General features: G+C 42.4%; 1 protein-coding gene and 1 non-coding gene across 2 annotated transcripts in view; one reads left to right on the top strand and one right to left on the bottom strand.

Annotated features, from left to right (window-relative positions):
- The window catches only part of LOC126336041 (uncharacterized), a 417766-nt gene that overhangs the window by 289864 nt on the left and 111026 nt on the right, over positions 1-16876 (bottom strand). The window lies entirely within an intron of this gene.
- On the top strand, positions 7099-7173 carry Trnas-cga (transfer RNA serine (anticodon CGA)). Its single transcript has one exon. It is a non-coding gene; the product is annotated as a tRNA-Ser (tRNA).

Raw genomic sequence — 16876 nt, forward strand, 5'->3', positions numbered from 1 at the left:
TGGGTAGAAATTGGTGTAGGTACTCAGGAATGTGTTTGACTCTTTTTCTAGAGTAGGAGAAACATGAATTCCGAAAACTTCATAGACAGTGATTTTGCTTTGAAGCTAAAGTAACTTTGTGACGTCTTTGAAGAACTCTGTTATTCGAATGTATGGTTTCAAGGTTATGAGGCCACCATTCTACAATTGGCAGAAGAGTTTCACCCTCGAGAAGGAAACTGGTATTGTGGAAGAAAATGTTATACGATAAATACTCGTATATACATGCGTTTTCCCTACTCCTCACGCATTTTTTAGAAGACAGTGTCTTCCAGTTGAGTGAAGAATTGAAGTTTATATTTAGGGTCATTTAATTTAGCTCAGTGATTACGATGAGAAGTACTTTCCAGACCAAGTTGATGAACACAGCTTGATCAGAGATCCTTTCAGTAGGGGTGTGTTCACGTTCAGATCAAATCAGCAGTGGACCCAGAAAGCTTGAAAACCACTGAGGTAGATCGATGTCTATAATCTAACAAGTTGTAAGGTGTCAGGCAAATCCAACAACTTCCATGAAAATCCTGACATAATAAGCAAATCTACTAGTATGTCACATAGCTCCGAATAAATCGTGACATTAAATTAACCAAAGTAATACAAGTAACGAGTGAGCAAATGGAATGCCACAGACTAACACAAGAATACCTAAATGCATGTCGTACCTTCCCACCGAGAGACCGACGCATTTCCGAGGGGAGAAACGAGAACAGAAGCCGAAAGCAGAACCGTGTTAAGCTAGAAGGCCCTACGATAAGGGACTGACTGGACACCCACGTCGCCAGCTAACCACTAGGGCTCATCACCCGCACGTTTTAGCGTGAGACTTTTTCGCGTCTCAGGTATGTCAAGGACCACCCCCCAGCCCATGCTAAAAGATAGAGCCCTCCAGAAGAACAGTATAGATCTTACGATAACGCTAAATGGACCACACCAGCTGCAGGTTTTAGCGTGAGACTTTTTAGCGTCTCTGTTACGTTGCAAACTTTAAAAACATTGCCGCACCACGAAAAGTATAACGTTTCTCATTGGATGGACAGAATCTTTGTAGGCGGAGCTTAAGGTTAACAATGAGACCCTGATTGGTCAGATGAAAACATAGCCAAATAGTTTTTTTAAACCAACTGCGGTAAATTTTAGTAAGGAGAAGTTAGAGGAGAGTTGGTTCCGAGAGGGCCAGCTGGATGGCTGCTGCGCCGGCCGCTGCCGCCCTGACGCTGCTTAAACACCGACAAGATAATGAACGCATGCGATGCCGCATTTTTGAGCGCATAAGGCTTCACTCAGAACTGCAGGAGTCTCATCTGTTACATCCCCTTTTTTGCGTAATACTAGTGTCGATCGTTAATTAAAACTCATGGTGTTCACATTTGCCACTTGAAGAACAGATCTGAAACGCGATGATTTTTCTTTTATATAGTTATTGAGAAGCCACATCAGCCACTGTAATTTACGACAAGTTAGATACGTAATTAAAGATAATTGAGGGTCACTGTAGACCATTTTCATAGTTTGCTCTTTTGTGAAACTTAATTTAAACCTAGATTATAGATGTGATATGGCATAGGTCATCCTTCGATCCTTTGTAGAACTTGGAAACACATTCAGGGAATATTCGTTCTAATTTTTGTTGAACGCAGTTGGTTTTTGCCATCCTGTATTAATGCATCTCCTTTTATCAATAGTGCAATTTATAAACAATGTTTTGTGAGTAGAATAAAATTTCCAATAGTAAACTTAACTGCTTTTTCGACGTTATTTTACCAGCTAACTAAAAATAGGAAAGCCTTGAACCCTTTCCACTAAATTTAGTTAGTATTAAAATTCTTTTACAGGGAGTGCAGTAGAGCTGACGCTGAGATAATTTAGTATTTGGTTATATCATCGCTAGTCTCACTGAACTCTTCTGAATTCTACATGTCATGTGTGGTCTGGCGTCTCCTTACCAGCAACAGGTCCCAGGTTCAAACTAGTCAATTCCCTAAAAAACACGCTCAGAGCGTCGTTGCGCGAAAGTGGTAGGGAGACACGATATAGAACAAACAGGCACCACCATGAATGTTTAGAAAGTGAAATGGGTGATTTGATTGTTTGTTGACTATGATACTCCTCAAGAATAAAGTGTTCTTAGAGTAGAGAACACTTATGTTTGAACTATTACAACTGCTCGTTCTGGATTTACTAATAATATTTGTCCAATAGTTAACAGAGAAATTAACAGTCCAGATTTAGAGCGTGTATTCGTGTTATTGCTAAACTGAGTGAAACTACTGCTGTGTGGAGGTGTCGTATATAATCTGAACATGCAGACGGACGGAGTGTGAATGAAGAAGGAACCATTATTCAGATGATACAGCGGAGTCCTTCAACAAACAGACGCAGAAATTATAAAGATATGGATATTCCACTTACGTGCATATGATGGCCGTTACGTAAGCAGTGTCTATGCTTATTTACATCGACTTAAACATCTTCCAGAACGAAATGAATGTAGGCGGTTGGAATTATTTGGAGATGCGACAAGAAGGCGTGCAGAGAGTATACGACCACAACATATGTATATCTGATACAGTGCTGCACATATGCTGAGTGGGTCACTTAGTAAAACGTCAACAACTGACGCATTAATGACTTCATATCTGACTGATATTTGATGATGCCAAATCCTGAAACGCGTAATATTAGTCATTCATTCACCGGCACAGCCGTTTTACTAAGCGACCTATTCAGCATTTGTAATGTACTGTCCCCATTGGAATTACGCTGTTGGCTAATTGCGAATCGCCATGTTATTCCATTAATACTGAATACAGTTGATTGACTTTCAGTCATGACATTATCAGTATAACTACTAAATTTAATCGGTGGTCCAACGAAAACCGACGCGTCTTTGTGGATACACACTTTCAAGAACGCTTCCCTGTAAAGGTCTGGTGTGTTACTACATATCGACAGTTCATTGGAACGGTTGTGCTAACGCAACGTCTTATAGCGAACCCTTATCTCCACTTCCTGCAGAACGGGCTTCTAGCATTAATATTGAAGAAGAGGATCTTTAGGTTGCAAGGATGGGTATATTCTTTCAGCATGAAACCTCTGTTTGAGAGTTGAACGATAGTGTGAAAGTGATTCGATGAACTCTCAGGCAGGCACTTAATTGTGAATTGCAGAGTAGGAATACAGACTGTCTACCTCAGGGCCGTGTCTTGGCTCCACTTCTCTTCAACATCTATACCAACGACCAGCCATTGACCCCAGGCACAAGGAGATTCTGGTATGCAGATGACCTAGCCCTTGCTACGCAGAGCTCGTGCTTTGAAAGAGAGGTAAGAAACCCGACAACAGCACTTACAACACTGTCAAGCTACTACAATCGGAACCAACTCAGACCAAATCCTTCGAAGACAGAAGTGTGTGCCTTTCATTTAAGGAACTGACGCTCTGGTAGCGTTCGGACTAGGCAGCTGTTAGGCAGCTATGGTCGCTCAGTGTTGCCATTTTTGAAAGTGTGTGGGTGTGTGTGTGTGTGTGTGTGTGTGTGTGCGAGAGAGAGAGAGAGAGAGAGAGAGAGAGAGAGAGAGAGAGAGACAGAGAGAGAGGGAGAGAAGGCGAGGCTGAAGTGCAGAAGAGTACGTTTACCGGCACACGCCAATACGCCTTGCTAGGGCTTTTAATTTCCTCGTTTTGTGTCGTGCCGTCTAGTCCTGTCGAGGCAGGTGACTCGGTTGCCGGTCATACCTTACCATGCATTACTGTGACGTTGGTGATTGACTGTCTCGACCACTATGCGTTTGTTGTTGTTGTGGTGGTCTTCAGTCCTGAGACTGGTTTGATGCAGCTCTCCATGCTACTCTATCCTGTGCAAGCTTCTTCATCTCCCAGTACCTACTGCAACCTACATCCTTCTGAATCTGCTTAGTGTAGTCATCACTTGGTCTCCCTCTACGATTTTTACCCTCCACGCTGCCCTCCAATACTAAATTGGTGATCCCTTGATGCCTCAGAACATGTCCTACCAACCGATCCCTTCTTCTGGTCAAGTTGTGCCACAAGCTTCTCTTTTCCCCAATCCGATTCAATACTTCCTCATTAGTTATGTGATCTACCCATCTAATCTTCAGCATTCTTCTGTACCACCACATTTCGAAAGCTTATATTCTCTTCTTGTCCAAACTATTTATCGGCCATGTTTCACTTCCATACATGGCTACACTCCATACATATACTTTCAGAAATGACTTCCTGACACTTAAATCTATATTCGATGTTAACAAATTTCTCTTCTTCAGAAACGCTTTCCTTGCCATTGCCAGTCTACATTTTATATCCTCTCTACTTCGACCATCATCAGTTATTTTGCTCCCCAAATAGCAAAACTCCTTTACTACTTTAAATGTCTCTCTTCCTAATCTAATTCCCTCAGCATCACCCGACTTAATTCGACTACATTCCATTATCCTCGTTTTGCTTTTGTTGATGGTCATCTTATATCCTCCTTTCATGACACTATCCATTCCGTTCAACTGCTCTTCCAAGTCCTTTGCTGTGTCTGACAGAATTACGATGTCATCGGCGATCCTCAAAGTTTTTATTTCTTCTCCATGGACTTTAATACCTACTCCGAATTTTTCTTTTGTTTCCTTCACTGCTTGCTCAATATACAGATTGAATAACATCGGGGAGAGACTACAGCCCTGTCTCACTCCCTTCCCAACCACTACTTCCCTTTCATGTCACTCGACTCTTATAACTGCCATCTGGTTTTTGTACAAATTGTAAATAGCCTTTCGCTCCCTGTATTTTACCCCTGCCACCTTCAGAATTTGAAAGAGAGTATTCCAGTCAACATTGTCAAAAGATTTCCCCAAGTCTACAAATGCTAGAAAAGTAGGTTTGCCCTTCCTTAATCTAGCTTCTAAAATAAGTCGTAGGGTCAGTATTGCCTCACGTGTTCCAACATTTCTACGGAATCCAAACTGATCTTCCCCGAGGTTGGCTTCTATTCGTTTTTCCATTCGTCTGTAAAGAACTCGCGTTAGTATTTTGCAGCTGTGACTTATTAAACTGATAGTTCGGTAATTTTCACATCTGTCGACACCTGCTTTCTTTGGGATTGGAATTATTATATTCTTCTTGAAGTCTGAGGGTATTTCGCCTGTCTCATACGTCTTGCTCACCAGATGGTACAGTTTTGTCAGGACTGGCTCTCCCAAGGCCGTCAGTAGTTCCAATGGAATGTTGTCTACTCCGGGGGTCTTGTTTCGACTCAGTTCTTTCAGTGCTGTGTCAAACTATTCACGGAGTATCGTATCTCCCCTTTCATCTTAATCTACACCCTCTTCCATTTCCATAATATTGTCCTCAAGTACATCGCCCTTGTATAGACCCTCTATATACTCCTTCCACCTTTCTGCCTTCCCTTCTTTGCTTAGAACTGGGCTGCCATCTGAGCTCTTGATATTCATACACGTGGTTCTCTTCTCTCCAAAGGTCTCTTTAATTTTCCTGTAGGCCGTATCTATCTTACCCCTAGTGAGATAAGCTTCTACATCCTTACATTTGTCCTCTAGCCATCCCTGTTTAGCCATTTTGCACTTCCTGTCGATTTCATTTTTGAGACGTTTGTATTCCTTTTTGCCTGCTTCATTTACTGCATTATTATATTTTCTCCTTTCATCAATTAAATTCAATATTTCTTCTGTTACCCAAGGATTTCTACTAGCCCTCGTCTTTTTACCTACTTGATCCTTTGCTGCTTTCACTACTTCATCCCTCAAAGCTACCCATTCTTCTTCTATTGTATTTCTGTCCCTCATTCCTGTCAATTGCTCCCTTATGCTCTCCTTGAAACTCCGTACAACGTCTGGTTCTTTTAGTTTATCCAGGTCCCATCTCCTTAAAATCTCACCTTTTTGCAGTTTCTTCAGTTTTAATCTACAGGTCGTAACCAACAGATTGTGGTCAGAGTCCACATCTGCCCTTGGAAATGTCTTACAATTTAAAACCTGGTTCCTAAATCTCTGTCGTGATTACGTAATTATCGGGTGGCACCTGAAGATCAAGCTTAGCCTTCGCAACCGATCGTGCAATAAACAGCAGTTACTGGTAACTGAAGAGTGCGCGTTACAACATACTGCTTAGTGCTATGAAGTAGTCGGAGACATTTATAACATGAAGTCGAAATTTAAACGCTAGAAACAAACTCACAATTTACTCACACTTTGAAGTAGTCGTGCGCAGGAAGTTTTGCCTTCGAATGATCCATGTTTTTTTATTCGTAACTCACGTGGTTTTCGATCTAATATGCTCGAATGCGTTACTGAAATAGGACGCGGCCTTTTCGGTTTGCCTTGATGCAGACGCTTTCTTTCTTACACCCGAACTGGTATCGTTGACTACTTGTCAACATTTAGTAAGTGCACGAAACTCTTCCGCTGAAGGTCTGTAGCTCCAGCGTTCATACAACTGATTTACTAGTGTAGGGGAGACCGGGGATAGTTGTTAAACGGGGCAAGTTGTTACTTGACAATAAAAATTTCCGCGCTAGAGCAGTTTACTCGTTGCTCCGCCAGATGGTAGGCACTATTCACAAGGAAACATATGCTGAAGCGGCAAATGAAGTTCTAAGTGGCGTTTCTTCACTGCGGTAAACTGCCCAAAAGTACAATATAAATTTCATGACGCTGACAAGGTTTTGTAAGCGAATGGAATCAACAAAGGGAGGTAGGCAGCTTATTATTCATTGTCAGTGACGCCAACTGTGGCGTTGTAGATTATTGGTGTTATATAACGTGCAAATACATCAATATATCTAAGCAAATTAATCTCTTCTGACATAACAGATACCCGCAGGGAAACGTAGCCTATAACAGCCTATTACAATTTTTCTTCCAGAATGAGATTTTCACTCTGCAGCGGAGTGTGCGCTGATATGAAACTTCCTGGCAGATTAAAACTGTGTGCCCGACCGAGACTCGAACTCGGGACCTTTGCCTTTCGCTGGCAAGTGCTCTACCAACGGATACTGGCAGAAGTAAAGCTGTGAGTACCGGACGTGAGTCGTGCTTCGGTAGCTCAGTTGGTAGAGCACTTGCCCTCGAAAGGCAAAGGTCCCGAGTTCGAGTCTCGGTCGGGCATACAGTTTTAATCTGCCAGGAAGTTTCACAATTTTTCTTGTCTGCTTGTGCCAAGCGTTGGTTATAAGCGATCTCGGCAGGTTTTCTCAGACGACCAAGAAGCAGAGCTGTAAGAATACATTCAGAAAGCTGCTAAGCTCTACTATGGACTTTCTGCGAAGGAAGTGAGGAGTGTAGCACTTCAAAATGCCATGAACAATAATGTCAAGTTTTCCGTTGGTTGGAGCGATGCAGAACTAGCTTCCACTGACTGGTTTGGAGGATTCCTGGAACGAAAGAAAACGTTTTCGATCCGCACACCAGATGCTACCAGCCTAAGCAGGGCTACAAGTTGCAATAAGCACAATGTAGGTAGATTTTTTACAAATCTAAGTGAAGTTTATGACCGATACAAATTTCAATGTCAAGAAGTGTATAATGTTGACGAGATTGCCGTCACCACGGTACAAACGCCTGCCAAAATTGTAGCAAGGAAAGGAATTAAACAAGTCGGTGCCATAACGTCTGCTGAAAGAGGAACTCTAGTTACAATTGCCTTGGCAGTAAATGGGTCTGGAAACTCAATCCGGCCTTTCTTTGTGTTTCCGAAGAAAGAACATCAGGGATTACTTCCTTCGAAATGGGCCATAAGGTAGCGCAGGGTCTGCAAACAAGTCAGGGTGGATGACAGGGCAAGATTTTCGCTCGTTCATGCTTCGTTCCATTCATCATTCCAGGGCTACAAGAGAGCGACCGGTTCTCCTTCTTTTGGACACCCATCAAACGCAACTTGATATTTGAGTGTTGGACGTAGCCAAAGAAAACGTCCTTCTCTCTTTTCCGCCACATACGTCTCATAAATTGCAACCTTTAGACAGAGCTGTGTTTAGCCCATTTAAAAAATATGTTAACTCTGCATCAGATGTGTGGATGAAAAACAATGCTGGAAACACTATGACAATATATGACATTCCATATATATATTTTTTCTTAACTATTATGTAACAACTAACCCCATAAAGTGTAACACGATGCCCCATAGTGGGGTAGGTTGTTATATCATACAAGGTAACAAAAAGTTGATATAGGGCTTAACAATCTGAACTTACATTTATGACAAAAATTTCGTTGTGAAGACTAAACGATGGGCTAATTTTTGGCATCTGACCAATCGACGTATGTGTTTTGTGTGGAGGTATACGAGATTCCAAAAAAAATTTTAACAACTAGCCCCGGTCTTCCCTATGGTGCAGGAATACTCCCTGCTCTCCGGTCTGCTCTTATTTCCACTCATATGTTTAAACAGAACACTTTGATTTTTAGACTTACAACACTTTCAATGTAACAAATGGCAAGAAACAATAATATGCATTCCGTTCACCACGGAGCTTGCCCGTCTGTATCAAATGTCTGCTCTCTGCGTTGTCTCCCAACTACCGGCTCCCCCTGAACAAAGGGGACTGATGATCCAGAAAGGCACACATAAATGTAGTTACACAGCTGACGACAGGGAACAGGCTATACTGGAGAAACTAATATGACCATTGGCGAAGTCTACGCTATATGGCAGTACAAGCGTGAAAAGTATATCATTGAACTCAACAGTAAGATTTTCTTCTACAAGGGCGTGCTGAAAAGTATTGTCTCCGAATATTTTATGCGAAAACTCCTAAAGTCTTTACATAAAACAAACATTATTAACATTCTAAATGAAACTTCCTGGCAGATTAAAACTGTGTGCCGGACCGAGACTCGAACTCGGGACTTTTGCCTTTGGGCGGGCAAGTGTTTTACCATCTGAACTATCTAAGCACGACTCACGACCCGTCCTCACAGCTTCAGTTCTGCCAGTACCTCGTCTCCTACCATCCAATCTTCACAGAAGCTTTCCTGCGTCTGCGTCACAGATGCTCTTCTGAGTCGTGCTTGGGTAGCGCAGATGCTAAAGCACTTGCCCGCGAAAGGCAAAGGTCCCGAGTTCGAGTCTCTGTCTGGCACACAGTTTAATCTTCTGGGAAGTTTCATATCAGCACACACTCCACTGCAGAGTGAAAATCTCGTTCTGGAAACATTCTAGATATTTATTCTTCAGGTCTATACATAGTGTTTCTGTAAGATAATGCAAAAATGTAACAGGGCATACAGAATGCTGCCCTGAGCAGTTTGAAATGGGGAACCTGGGGGGGGGGGGGGGGGGGGATGCAGGGAGAAGCCAGATTAGGGAGCTATGAACAAACACTTGTATACCGATTTGTCTAGGATTACTGTTCTCCAGCTTATTTACAACTAACACGCGTACAAGTTTACATGTACACTATTTATGCCCCACAAGGAAAAAAGGAGGACGACCCTGATTACTAAGAAGTCATGATGCAGGTTTTGTTTACTTTACTTGTCGAGAAGGGCGCTGTTGCATCGTATTTACATTGTCCCGTGACAGAATCATCAGGTACGTTTTGCTATGAATATCTGGACCGGCATTGTAGGAGAGAATCTCATTGGCCCGCAACTTCTACCTGGCCGTCTGAATGGCCACCTGTACTTGAGGTCTGTATAAAGAGTTCTACCTGACTTGTTGAACAACGTATCCTTGGCAGTTCGTGAGAGACGTGGGTACAACACGACAGTGAACGTCCGTGGACGTCCGCAACCATCTCAACGCTGTATTTCCCGTTCGCTTAATCGGAAGGGGTGGTCCTATTCCATGGCCTACCACGTCACCTAACCTCAGTCTCGTCGATAATTTTGTATGTGGATACGTAAGGCGTTTGTGTACGGGACCCTAGCGGATCCGGAGATGAAATTAGTTGCCAGAATTGTAGCTGCCTGTGGTGTGATTCGAAACATACCAGGGATATTTGTTAGCGTGCGTCAGAATCTTGTTCTCCAATGTCATGCTAGCATTGAGGTTGACGGCCTTCAGCTTCAGCATATTTTGTAAGATACAGTACAAACGGTCCGTCCGTTGTGTCAATGACTGTATTTGCAGATAACTGTTATAAGTGTAAAAAAGAAAGTACGCTGATGCGATTTTATTTCAATTACCTTGTAAGCGGGCTGCTTCTGTGTTGGCAGTGCTGTGTAGCTCTTTGCATTGTATCTCTGACTGCACTTTCCTTGTAAGAGACTCTGTGGCTGGTTGGACTCGTTGTTGGAAGTTAATCGTAATAGTGTTGGGCAGTTGGAAGTTAGTCGCCAGCAGTGATGGAAGTACTGTTGGGCAGTTGGAGGTGAACAGCCAGCAGTCATGGATGTTAGATGTGAGAAGTTAGCGTTGATGGAGGGTAGAGGTCTGAAGTGTTAGCGTAGGCTAACGATCTGTACAAGTTCGACTTGGAGAGTGAGTATTATTCATGATTATATACCTTTGTACTAGATGTCAATGACGATTTATGTTTGTGTTTGAACTGGATGTCACATTATGAAAGTAAAAAATAAATTATTTGGTTTGTAACAAATTTTTCCTTTGTTAACCACATGCCTGTTAGTAGTTAGTGGCTTTAGTAATCAGAATCTTTTATTTCGCTGGCTGTATTGACGCTCGCTGTATTGCAGTAGTTAGGGTAACGAAGATTTTTGTGAGGTAAGTGCTTAATGAAATGTAAAGGTTATTGTTAAGATTTCTTTTTAGTCAGGGCCATTTTTTGAATTAGTTATTTGACGTCAGGTTGCAGACTGCGATGCGCTGGAATATTGTGGGTCAGTATTGACATGATAAGAATAAGTAACGAGAAAGTAGGTTCACTTGCATTCAATTTCACTCAGCAGTTTAAGTAAAATTTTTAATAAAGAAGTTTCAGCTCCCTTAAGCTGGCTTCTCGGACCCCAGATTCCCTACCTCAAGATGTTCAGTTGAGCTTCCTCTACGTCCTGTTAAATTTTTGCGCGCTCTTACGAAAATACCCGGTATGTTTTACTTCTCAACTTAACATCCAGGGCAATCAACACGTTTCTCTCAACGAGAGACGAGTTTGATTTACATCCTCACCTCTGCTTGCATTGCCTCATCACTATGAAAGTGAAGTCCCCTATGGTGTTGTTTAGGTGTTGGAAACAGATAAATATCGGATTGGGACACACCGAGACTATACGGAGAATGGTCGATGGCAGTGAACTCAAGGCGTTGGACTGTTGCAGATGTTGCAGCTCGCATGTATGGTCTGGCATTGTCGCGCTGAAGGAGAATGTGCTCCATAACCGGATGGACTCTTCGAATTCGGAACTCGGTTAGCTCACACTTTACAACGTTGTTAGCGTGTTGTGATTCCACATACAGCACGTCAAGAGTTGTCTTCGAGTGCCTTAATGAATACTTCGAATCCTCATCGTTATAAAAAAGACATAGCGATTTTTCGCAGTGAATTGTCACTAGACTCGTACTCAAGAAGATGGAGATGCAGACCCACAATTCGGCCATACAGATTTATGTTCCATAACTTTCCTAAATGGCTGAAGGCAAAGGTTGACTTTGTTCCTTTGGATGGGCGAGGTCGATTTACTTCCCCGTCCTCCGCTAAGGCGTCTCTAGTTAAGTCATTGATGGGACGGTATACCCTAATCTTACTTACTTAGTTCTGCAAAACAAATTTAAGTCACAATTAATAAAATATTCCTGGCTATTTGCCGTAGTCGAATCTATTTCACAGTAACACCCATCGTTTCGTTTCCATCTGCTGATGACATTTTCAAGAGGGTCATAGCTACTTTAAGTATCTGATTTACGTCCTTCTCCTGCCACCGGGATCCTGGTGCTGAAGAAGATGTCTACCAGGTTGATAGCAACAGCGGAGCGTGACAACAAACAACGGTCAGTTGAGCTCGGGTAGCAAAGCATCTGATGCCACACCACTGCGCAGGAGCAGGCTACTGCAGTTAGTAGCGGGCCAGAGTGTGGACCGGACACGTAAAGAAGTTACGGTTTCCCTTGGCCTCCGCAAATGGGGACGAAACGGTGGGTTTTAATGTGAAATCTATTCGGACACTGCATGACAGCCCGGAATATTTTCTTAACAGTGACATTTTCTGTGGTGAAAGTTTATATCTTACGCACTTAACTCGCCTCACTATAATTATCTGATAACCTAATAGTGACGAATATGTCCAGCTCTGATAAAGCGTAATAGTTCATGTCGCCGTTTTCGGTGATAACAAAAAAGTGTTTGTATCAAGACGGACCTACAAGTCCAGTACTGTATCTCTAATGAAACGTAGAAACTACGAAAAGAGTGAAGGTGTACAGTAATTACTGAAATACGCTTTCTTTGAGGAAAAATCGACTGCTACAGCTCAATTCTGTTTACAACTGAATTTGATGAGCTGTGGAAGTGGGCGTGATAATAATATTGACAACTAACAGAGCCGTTTGTTTCGTCAGTCCGTAAGGAAAATAGGTTAGAAATAATTCCGTACGTTTACTGGCCTCGTTCTTATACAGCTAGGATACCGGATGTGACGCCACTTGCTCAGTCCATCGCCGAAATGTGTCCATTCCGTGTCTGCCGTGCCTGTTTTATCCTTCGCATTGTCGGACCCTCCGACCCCATGATTAGTAAAAGAGAGAGAGAGAGAGGGAGGGAGATAACAAAGCAATTAGGCACTTGAGAAGCACTCGGCCGAAGGCTAGTAGATATATAACTATCTGATGCGGCTCAAGTCCTCAGAAGATTTTGTTCTCGTTTTGTGTTTATAGTCAGCACATCGTGTCTATTAAAAATAAATAAAAAATGTACCGCTAGCACCACAGACTGCCGAAACTATCACACTACGCAGTTGATGATGTCTAAGTTCCAGCTTCTTCTAAGTCCCTCTTCCCTTTCTTGACTCCCCCCCTCCACCCCCCACTCCCATGCCGCCTCCGGTCACACCAAATCCAATTTCTTCTTCCCCTCCTGGTCAGCTAATACTTGTTATTAACAGCAGACTCAGACTTTCTGCAGAAGATGCAATTATATTGCTGTCTTGAAAAAAAAAAAAAAAAAAAAGAGAAAGAGCACAAGTACTCAGTCGTATACTGATAAGATTTCTGAGTGGCTGAAATATTTGAAACTTACTTTAAATGTTCAGAAATTTAAAATAGCATAGATAACACAACGAAAAGACGAAATATCTTGCAAATACAGTATGAATGAGCCACAACTGGAATCGATCAACTCATACCTGGACGTAGCAGTTTGTAGGGATTTGAAACGGAATGGTGGTATGAGCGCAGTCGTAAACAAAGCAGGTGGCAGACTTCGATACATGCACGGACTTTCTAGTAAAATACTCGTGCGACACATCTTACACTGAATGAGATTTTCACTCTGCAGCGGAGTGTGCGTTGATACGAAACTTCCTGGCAGATTAAAACTGTGTGCCCGACCGAGACTCGAACTCGGGACCTTTGCCTTTCGCGGGCAAGTGCTCTACCATCTGAGCTACCGAAGCACGACTCACGGCCGGTACTCACAGCTTTACTTCTGCCAGTATCCGTCTCCTACCTTCCAAACTTTACAGAAGCTCTCCTGCCAAACTTGCAGAACTAGCACTCCTGAAAGAAAGGATATTGCGGAGACATGGCTTAGCCACAGCCTGGGGGATGTTTCCAGAATGAGAATTTCACTGGAAACATCCCCCAGGCTGTGGCTAAGCCATGTCTCCGCAATATCCTTTCTTTCAGGAGTGCTAGTTCTGCAAGTTTGGCAGGAGAGCTTCTGTAAAGTTTGGAAGGTAGGAGACGGATACTGGCAGAAGTAAAGCTGTGAGTACCGGGCGTGAGTCGTGCTTCGGTAGCTCAAATGGTAGAGCACTTGCCCGCGAAAGGCAAAGGTCCCAAGTTCGAGTCTCGGTCGGGCACACAGTTTTAATCTGCCAGGAAGTTTTACATCTTACACTGTTTCCGATGTGTCTGGAACCCGAATCAAATTCTAACCGTGTGTTGTCAACGGGTAGAAAGAAGGGCAGCACGAACGTTTACAGGTTTGTTGAACACTAAACCGGCAGACGCAAAATTTCAAGAACCAGCTGTGATGAATCGAGAAATATACGAGGGTGGCTTCATGAGTCTGGTAAATTTCCATGAAAGACTGGAACATTTTTGTTGCAGCTTTATAGTTAGTAAGGTTGATTATTCCAAGTATCGTATAAAGGAATTTCAACAATTTACATGGATAAGTTTATTGTTGACAGACTTCTCAATTGGCCAGTGTGTCAACTGCCATTGAAAATGGAGGAAAATAAGTTCCTTGCTTTAGTTAGACATTTTCATTTGAAACAAAACAGAATTGTGTGTTCACTTGGGCTCTGCACCATTACTGAAGGCCATTTACTTGTGGATTATTGAATTTAAACGTAGTCGGGCAAGCACCAAAGACGAAGCACCTTCCAGCCGTCCATTTGAGGTCACTGCAAAAGGAAACCATTAACCAAGTCCAGGATATGACAATACAAGACTGCCAAATAAAGATTCGAGAGATTAGTTAGACCGTAGGCATCCCAACTTAGTGAGTGCGTTATACCCATCACCGAAAACAAGCAATGAAGAATAGTGTGCAGAGTTGCTGCAGTGACTGCTCACAGTCGGCCAAAAGCCTATCCGGCACAAAACTTCAACACAATGATTGGCGATGTTAAATCACAATTGGCCAGAATTTCTTGGTCGATGTTGATGAAACCTGTCAATACATGCCGGAAACGCCAGTCAAAACAATGTACTGAGACAGTGAAAGTGCACCGAAGAAGAAAAAAGCCTATTTTGTCAACTGGTAAAGCGAAGGCCGCTACTTTTTGGGATTCCAGTGAATAATCGACACAGATTACTTGGAAAAAGGCAGAACCATAACCGGATCCTAGTATGGATCACCGTTGGATCATTTGAAACTAGGGTTAGCTGAAGAAAGATCGAAGTTGGCAACCAAAAAACAGCTCTTTCACCAGGATAATGCACCAACCCACACTGCAGCGATAAGTTCATGAAATGGGCTTTAAATGAGTTTCCCATCTACCCCATTCACTAGACGTAGCCCCAAGTGCCTTCTTTCTTTTCCCTAAATTGAAACCTTGACTTGCTGGGAAGAAATTTTCGTCAAATGAGGAAGCGAAAGTTGGAGTCAACGAGTACTTTGCAGAGTTTGACGGAACCTGTTTTCCAGATGGACCGAAAAAACTATAGGCTCGCTGGACCAAGTGTACGTCCGTCAAAGGAGACTATGTCGAGAAGTAATGTGAGTTGTTTAAGAAACAAACATGTTTTCGAACATAGTAACTGTTCTCGAAAGAACAGATACCATTGATAACCTTGCAGCTTCTCTAGAATAAATGATAATTAATTGAAACCCTAATTTATTCTAGAGAAGCTGCACGGTCATCAATGGTATCTGTTCTTTCGAGAACAGTTACTATCTTCATATATATATAGTTAAAGGCTACCCAGCCTTTGACCTTAGTCTGGGTGAATGCGCAAAGGTTGCCCCAACTCTTCCGGGAATTTTCAGCTGTCCCCATCTAGGTACATTAACAACACTTGTCGGCAATTGAGGGTTTCAATTAATTATCATTTAAACATGTTTTCTTTATTTTTTAACATACTTATAAAACCATCCTCTTACTACAACCCGCTACGTATCGCTCCTGCAGCAGTGGCGAGGACAAGATTAGGCCAATTAAGGCGCGCAGGTAAACATTCCAACATTTTTCCTACGCTTCTTAAGTGAAAGGAACATAAAAAGTCCTAATGCTAGTACAGTTGGAAGTACCCTCCGCCATGCACTTAACAGTGGGTTGTAGAATACGAATGTGGGTGGAAAGGGTGCAAAAAAATGAGAAAAAGGCTGTGAGATGACGTTGGAAAGCGGAAGGAAGAGTGGTGAGAATCGTTAACACAGCATACGGTGAGGACATCGGAATATAGGCTAAATGAGGTGACGTAGTAAAATATAACTGCCTCCTATTAATTTAAGAAGACTCCAGGAAACAGCGATCCAGATTCCTTCCTCAGATCTGTGAATCCGGTAAAAGATACCTGTATTTAACGAGCAACGCCTGAGCGGTATTTTATGAGCGGAGTTTACGCCTATGCAAATGAGGGCCTTTTGTACAAGAATGCACGGCCATTAAAAATATTTTTTTCACATTGTGATGTACGTTTTAATGGACATTATCTCAAGGAAAAAAGAACGGGTCGAGCTAAGCCACTGTGGAGAGCTCTCAGTGCCGAGAGGATAAAAATCATTTGATAAAGCTCCACCTCGTGGGCGCGGTTTTGTGCGTTTCAGGAACCCGGATTAAGAGCAAATTTTGTGTTTCTCTGGAAATGGACGTCGGGAGGGAAAAAACTAAAATACTCGGAAAGAGTAAAAGCACAATAATTCAGCAAGAAGGAAAATATGTTGTGGAGATTTCTGGATCCGAGGTCTTTACATTTTCATTATTAAATGGGCAGTTTGTGAAAAGCAAAAGTGTAGTTCACAATTGTAACAGTTCGTAATACTGCACGAACGAGTCTTCAGTTGGCACAACCGTAGCGCCACACTTTCTCGTGCACCAATAATACCAATAGAATAAAGAAAAGTATGATGTATGGTAATATATAAGTACGAGGCTACAGTATAAAAAAGCAATATGGTTATTTATCAGTTATAAGACAAGCTATGTTTGATGATCAGCTTCTAATCCGATCCTTTATCTCTGCCATTACTCATCTCTACGTGTAATACTCCTTCCAAATGATTTGACAAGAACTAGTACAC

Source organism: Schistocerca gregaria, chromosome 2, assembly GCF_023897955.1.
Source record: "Schistocerca gregaria isolate iqSchGreg1 chromosome 2, iqSchGreg1.2, whole genome shotgun sequence".
Classification (NCBI taxonomy): domain Eukaryota; kingdom Metazoa; phylum Arthropoda; class Insecta; order Orthoptera; family Acrididae; genus Schistocerca; species Schistocerca gregaria.